We start from the raw sequence: 8,063 nt of genomic DNA on the forward strand, positions 1-8,063 counted from the left end.
AAACTAAACACTGAGAAATCTCAATGTGGACATTTATAAAATCATGATGGGCATGAATAGGATAAATAGACAATGTCTTTTCCCTGGGGTGGGGGAGTCCAGAACTAGAGGGTGTACGTTCAAGGTGAGAGGGGAAAGATATAAAAGGGATCTAAGAGGCAACCTTTTCACGCAGAAGGTGTTGCGTGTATGGAATGAGTTGCCAGAGGAAGTGGTGGATGCTGATACAATTGCGACATTTAAAAGGCATCTGGATGGGAGGGGTTTAGAGGCATATGGGCCAAGTGCTGGCAAATGGAACTAGATTAGGTTAGGATATCTGGTCGACCTGAATGAGCTGTACATCTCTATGACTCTATGGATGTCAAAGCACCTGGTGACTCCAATCATTGCTTGCTCCTAAGGACCTCTATCATGGACCTGGATGTGGTTCAGCACCACACTCTCGACTCTGATCTCCAGCATCTGCATTCCTCACTTTCTCCATTGACCTGGATAGCAATGTCAGACCACGCAGGTAGGATCTGGTATCTCTTGATTCTGGGCAATGAAGATGTTTCTGCTCTGCACTAACCAATGCACCAGGACCTCCAGGTCTCTGTCCATAAACGGGGCATAATTTCCTCTCATCTGTCATGTCTGGGACAAATGTCAGGTACCATGCAGTCAGCTCTGTACTGGTAGTACACAATGGCCTTTTAAAGATGGTGCTAGTACCAGGGCTGCCAATCTATTCCAGGATATCCAATAAGCAGCAAATTTTCCTCACCTATGGAGAGTAATAGGATCGGGCTAACGTCAGGCAAGAATGTCAGCTTGGAGACGAGATAGTACTTAATTGGTTGAGTTTGGAATGATGACTCAGCTTTAAGGAGAGAAACTCTCCATGAAACTTGACTAACTTAACTCTTAGCCTAAATATTATGAGTTTCAGCCCTCTATTGTCTTTGAGTCAAAAGGTTCAAGGCCCACACGAGTTATGTGAACACTTGGCCTAGAATTACAACTTTCAGGGAGCCGGTACAGAGCTTTGCTCTGTCTGTGGCCCACCTTTCATATGACGTGTTAAATTGAAGCCCAAAGTGCTCTCTCAGGCAGATACAAAAGACCTTGAGGCACTATCCTGAAAAAGAGCAAGTGAGTTCTCCGAGATATTCTGACCCATAACTATTCCTCAACCAATATCACTAACCACATTCACATTACTGTTATGGGAGCTTGCTGCATGCAAGTTTGCTGATGTGGTTTCACCCATGCAACAACTATCTTTCAAAAGTAATTTATAAATATAGCACATCCTGATTCTATGGAATTGTCATAAATATAAGATGGTCACTAACAGGAAATTAAATAAGACATTTACCCAAAGGGTGGTTCTAATGTAGAATGGCTGAGGTGTATTTTAAGAGGAAGTTAGACACGTAAGGGAGAAAGGCACAAAATAAAATGATATAGGATAGGATGAATTATACTGGGAGGAGGTAAATACAAAGGATAGGCATTGATATAGACCAATTGTGTCAAACGACCCAGATACTGTGCTATAAAGGTCTTCCTTTGGTGTTTAATAAGAAAATACTGTAGTAGTGTGTTATACTCTCCTGCTTGGTTCAGTAGAGAAAATAATGTTTAATTTTGTAAACCAAATAAATAACTCAATAAATGGGCAGGAGAAATAAACTAATATTGTGCTTTGTATGAAGTTATGTTCGGAGCCATCCTCAGACCATGGCAGATCATTTGCATGTCATGCAATGTGACTGTCCTGAGTTTCTAATTTAAATGGATTGATGTGCTGGTGTTGAAATGCTGCTGCAGTCACACAGGAAATCCCATGCAGGTTACAAGTTCCCCACATTAAACAGATGATTGCAGGATACACTTCACATCTAGATCCAGCAGCTTATACCACTGAATCGCATTAGTGTTTCCACTTTAAGTGAATGGCTCAACATTTTCTCCAAATCTCACAAATTCAATCTCATTAAAACATGACAGGAAAGCCAAGGAATTGTCAATCACAAACTGACAACTCAACAGGGCAGGCCTTTGAGTTACAGCCAGTTTGTGCTCAGTTACTACAAACAAATGAGGAAATCTCACCAGCCAGTGGCATCAGCCATTGATCATCAGCCATCGATCATCAGCATTCCAGTAACTGTCCTCTATGCCTGTTTATAGCTCGAACATCCTCAGTTGTGTTTTCTCCAATTTGTTCTATGCTGTAACTAGGTTGCAATTTGTAGATTATGTGTACTATTGGATAAAAAAGGGTGTCCCATCCATCTTTAACAATTGAAGAGTCAGAGTCATACAGCATGGACATAGACCCTTTGGTCCAACTTGTCCATACTTACCAAGTTTCCCAAACTAAATTAGTCCCAATTGCCTGCATTTGGCCCAAGTTCCTCTGAACATTTCCTATTCATGTACCTATCCAAATGTCTTTCAAATGTTGTAAGTGTACCTGCATTTACCACATCCTCTCAGCAGTTCATTCCACATACGACAAACCTCTTTGTGAAAAAGTTGCCCCTCAGGTCCCTTTTAAATTTTTCTCCTCTCACCCTAAAAATATGCCTCCTAGTTTTGAACTCCCCTTCAAAGGGAAAAGACCTTTGTTATTCACCTTATCTGTGCTCCTCATGATTTCATAAACCTATGCAGCTTCTCCTTATAAAAAACCCCAAGTCCTGGCAACATCCTGGTAAATCTTTTCTGAAGGATATTTAATAATATCCTTCCTACTCAAATATTCAAGTATTGTTTGAATAATTGAACATATCAAACAGCTGGATAAGCAAATAGGTGGAGGAATAGCTTTTGAGCCGGAAGCATTGTTGTTGCATTGCAGTAGTGTTCATTTTACAGGCCTCAATCCTGTGCAGGCTGAGAGCACTGCCAATTCTGTTTATGCATCCTCAGGAACATTGATCTATTTTTTGAGGAAGGGCTGTTCTTTATGCTGGTAAATCTTAAATTAAAATACCAAGATTGTTATACGGGCCTGAAATGGATGTAAGCTATCAATAATATTGATCCAGATTTTTGAGGCTATGATGCATCATCAGATACAAAAAGATAATATTGGAGCTTTCTGCTCTAACTTGCAATACCAATCAAGAGTCCCCTTACTCTGTTTCAGGGTCTTGCCCACAGTCATCGGTGCTTTCTGCAGCAACACATGTTACTATGCTTTGAACACATCTTACATTGGGGCATAAGGGTTAAATCCTGGATTTGAATATAACCAACCATATGTATATCTATAGTGTAGTGTTGAGTGAGAACAGCTCTGCTGGAGGTTTTGTCTTTCAGATACGATGTTAAACCTGGTCTTGTCTGCACCCCCAGGTAGCTGTAACTATTTCCTGCTGCACTATTTCCAAATAAAGCAGTAATCTGACTAATGTTCACCGCTCAACCACTATCACTAAAAAGATCACTGATTGTCATATGTCATGCACAAATTGGCTGCAACATTTCCTACATTATAATGGGTGACTATATTTTTTTAAAATTAGATGTCTATAAAGCATTTTAAGTTATGAAGGACACTGTGAATGCAATTTCTTTCTTTCGTGTAGTCAGCAGAATGAAGAGCACTGTTGCTATGCAACAAATCTAGCAGCCGTACTGCCGTCTGGTGCTGCAAAGTTCCTTGAGCTGTGAGACTCTGTGGTAACAGGGAGTGTGACAGCTAGACTGTCTGCCTTCAGGGTTTGCATCGTGTAATATCTATCTTACTGTCAAGGGGGTAAAAGAACCAAAACAACAGCCATGAGATTCAGGTGACATGGAAAATTATAATTTAGCCCTATCCCCAAGGACTGTGTGAACTAGTATTTTTTCTCTCTCTCTGAGACACCCATTGTCAGATAGACAGAAATATTATGCTCTTGCATTTCAAACCCTTGAGTGCAGCCAACCTTTATGTTAACTAGGAGGGATTTGACATCTCACACATTCGCGTGAGAATGCAATATTCATCAAAACATATAGAGAGATTACACTCAGGCAAAATTTGGTTAATAATTTGTTTTAAAATGTATTCTTTAACAAGATGTGGGCATTGCAGTCTGGGGGCTAGCATTTATTGAATATTCCCAACTGTCCTGCAGATAGTGGCAATGAGCTGACTTCTTGAATCGCTGCAGTTCATAGGGAGCAGGGACATCCACAATGCTGTTTGGAAGGGGAGGTACTAGGATTGTGACTCAGCAACAATAAGGAACTGTGATATTGTTCCACATCAGGATGGTGTGTGGCTTACTGGGGAACTTGCCAGTGGTATTGTTCTCACATACAGAGGAAATTCGATTATCCAGCATTTGATTATCCAAATATTGGATTATCCGGCAGGATCGCAAGGTCTCAATGCTTGGCTAAACTATGTTATCCGGCATTCAATTATCCGGAATTCGATTAACTGAGTGAAATACTCCTCACCCGTGTCCTTCGGATAATTGAGGTTCCTCTGTATCTGCTTCACTTGTCCTTCTAGGTGGTAGAGGTTGCAGGTTTGGAAGGTGGCATTGAAGAAGTCTTGGTGAGATTTTCATTTCGTAAATGGTACACACTGCTGCTACTGTGCATTGGTGGTGAAGGGAGTGAATTTCAAGGGAGGCTGAGTGTAATAGCAGACTATGGGATCACAAGGTCTGATGTATGGGGGTTGGCTAAGGTCATGGGAGAGCTCAAGCCCTAAAGATGTTGAACTTGATATTGATTCTGGAAGGTTACAAGGTCCCCAAGTGGAAAATAAGGTGTTGTTCTTCCAGCGTGCACTGAGCTTCGCTAGAACGCTGCAGCAAGCCTGAGACAGAGATATTGGCCAGGGAATAGGGGAGTGTGTTGTAGTGGCAGGCAACTGGAAACTCAGGCTCTTTTTTGCAGACAGATGTTTACTCGACCTGAAATGTTAACTCTGATTTCTCAGATGCTGTCAGACCTGTTGAGTTTTTCCAGCAATTTCTGTTCTTGTTTCTGATTTACAGCATCCCCAGTTCCTTCAATTTTTATTTAATTGATTTTCACGATCTCAGGATATCTAAAAGCACTGCACTGAAAAATCAGTGTCGTCATGTTGTAATATACAAAATCAATGTTGTAATGTATGAAATCAGTATTGAATGAATGATGATTCATTGTCACTAGGTGCATTAGTCAGAGGGAAATGAATCTGGGTGGGTTACTCTTCTGAGGGTCGGTGTGGAATGGTTGGGCCGAAGGGCCTGTTTCCACACAGTAGGGAATCTACTCTAATCAAATCTAATACAGTAAAAAGCTTCAACTGTTGCCACTAACTGGTGCCATTTTGAATAGTTTAAGAATATAAAGATATAGCTGAAAGGAATCAGTGTTGTAATACATAAAATCTCAGGAGGAGCTGGGGGATGGACACCAATTACTGTCATCTTAGGATCCAGAGGTGGTTCAGCACCAGTCACAGGAAAGTAAGCAAGCTTGGCATGCTGGGAAGAAGCATTCTGCTCCTCTTGGCCCACAGCAGTGCTGCTAAATGAATGATCTCTTGCACCAAGTATACCTCACCTCCCTTTCTCTGTAAAGTTTCCCTACTCCCCGAGTAACCTGGCTGGCTGGGGCTGCAACTGAAATAATCTAAATAGAGAGTGGCCAATCCATTTCCTGGATCAGGTTTGCTGTCCCACCTTTCCCCTCCTGCCTCCACTGTAAAATATACTTAGGTAGGTTGGAAGCAAGTTTGATATTTCAAACCTTTTGCATCCTACATATCCCCAAACCTCATTTACCTCCAAATTTACCCACCAACAGGTCTCTATTAGCTCATAACTGACTTGGATTTGGCAAGAATTGGACGTGTCAGGCAACCAAAAGCGGCAGCAAGGGGGGTGAGTCAGGATCGAAAAGTGTGGTGATGGAAAAGCACAGTCAGTCAGGCAGCATCCGAGGAGCAGGAGAGTCAATGTTTGAGCATAAGCCCTTCATCAGGAATGAGGGGGTGGCGCAAGGAGGCTGAGAGAGTCCTCAATTTCTCCTAGGTGAGTCAGGATGTCCTGCACAGGTGAAGTTAAAATCAGTCCTTCTATTTGTGAATACTAACCCCTCTATTCCTGATTTGCACTATGATCTAAACTACAAAGTAGCATGTCTGCTGAAGGAGGTCCCTAATGGACTGAGCTGAAAATGTGTTGCTGGAAAAGCGCAGCAGGTCAGGCAGCATCCAAGGAACAGGAGAATCGACGTTTCAGGCATCAGCCCTTCTTCAGGAATGAGGAAAGTGTGTCCAGCAGGCTAAGATAAAAGGTAGGGAGGAGGGACTTGGGGGAGGGGCGTTGGAAATGCGATAGGTGGAAGGAGGTCAAGGTGAGGGTGATAGGCTGGAGTGGGGTGGGGGCGGAGAGGTCAGGAAGAAGATTGCAGGTTAGGAAGGCGGTGCTGAGTTTGAGGGATTTGACTGAGACAAGGTGGGGGGAGGGGAAATGAGGAAACTGGAGAAATCTGAGTTCATCCCTTGTGGTTGGAGGGTTCCCAGGCGGAAGATGAGGCGCTCTTCCTCCAACCGTCGTGTTGCCATGGTCTGGCGATGGAGAAGTCCAAGGACCTGCATGTCCTTGGTGGATTGGGAAGGGGAGTTGAAGTGTTGGGCTACGGAGTGGTTGGGTTGGTTGATCCAGGTGTCCCAGAGGTGTTCTCTGAAACATTCCGCAAGTAGGCGGCCTGTCTCCCCAATATAGAGGAGGCCACATCGGGTGCAGCGGATGCAATAGATGATGTGTGTGGAGGTGCAGGTGAATTTGTGGCGGATATGGAAGTGGCCCTTGGGGCCTTGGAGGGGAGGTGTGGGCATAAGTTTTGCATTTCTTGTGGTTGCAGGGGAAGGTGCCGGGAGTGGAAGTTGGGTTGGTGGGGGGTGTGGATCTCACGAGGGAGTCACGGAGGGAGCATGGAGTCACTCCAGCATCTGCAGTCCTCACTTTCTTCCCTAATGGATTGATTTGTGTTGAGCACATCATTGGTGACCCAGGCATAATCCTCTTGTTCATTCAGACATTGTTGTATGTAGGGGTCTACTCACTGCCATAAATTGTACTGTTTTGACTTCTTTATAGCTGAAGTCAAACAATGTGACTAGTAGCATATTTCTCAAACTGAAGTTTTCTAAAACGCTTTTTCTGTTCATTGACATAGAGCTGCCTCTCTCCTTGTAAGTTCATTAGGTTAATGAGTTAATATAAATAGCAACTCCTGTGTTTTTCAGATGTTGACAAGATGGGATTCCGTTAAATTGTAGGTCTGGGAATAGTTTATAAGGAATGATTTGTGTGAATTTCCACATCTTGCAACTTCAGATTCAAATGTGTCTCACTGTGATTATGTGTTAAAATGGCTGGCCAACAGGCACAGAGACTGCAAAGTATAATGCACTGTATCACTAATTTTCTTTGATATTGTCATAAAAATGTTCCCGCTGACTTTCTTTAATTAAACATTCAGAATCCGCAGTCAAGGTGTTTCTATATTAAAGAAAGAATGCAAGATTTGCATCAATTTCACATCTTTCCTGACTTCACGTCCCAATTGACAGCCAATGAATGTAGGTTCTGCAGCAGCCTAATGCACACAGCAGAATTCGCAAACAGCTGGACATAATATTTTGTGCAAGGGTTGTTCTAGTCAGGTGAATAGCTTTAACGCTGTATCCAAATCTAATCATTAGGGCAAAGTGGAGAAAAGTAATGAGGAAACATCTCAGAGCTACAGGTTTGGACATTGAAGTGGAGGAAATGGAGAAAATTAATTCAAAAATATTACCTTTAAAGGAACCCTGCAATTATTTAACAACCACAACAATGTTCATTTGCATCATACCTTTAAGGTACTAAACATCCTGAGACGTTGCAAAGCAATATTTATTAGACAGAAATTCAAGATGATATTTGGACAGGTGTGCGCAAACTTGGCCAAAGAGGTAGGTTTAAGAAGAAAAACCTTAAAGTACATGAAGAGATGGAGAGATGGTGACGTTCAGGAAGGGAATTCCTATAATTTGGACATTGTGATGAAGGACTGTTGGGCCT

Source organism: Chiloscyllium punctatum, chromosome 49 (genome assembly GCF_047496795.1).
Source record: "Chiloscyllium punctatum isolate Juve2018m chromosome 49, sChiPun1.3, whole genome shotgun sequence".
Taxonomy (NCBI): Eukaryota; Metazoa; Chordata; class Chondrichthyes; order Orectolobiformes; family Hemiscylliidae; genus Chiloscyllium; species Chiloscyllium punctatum.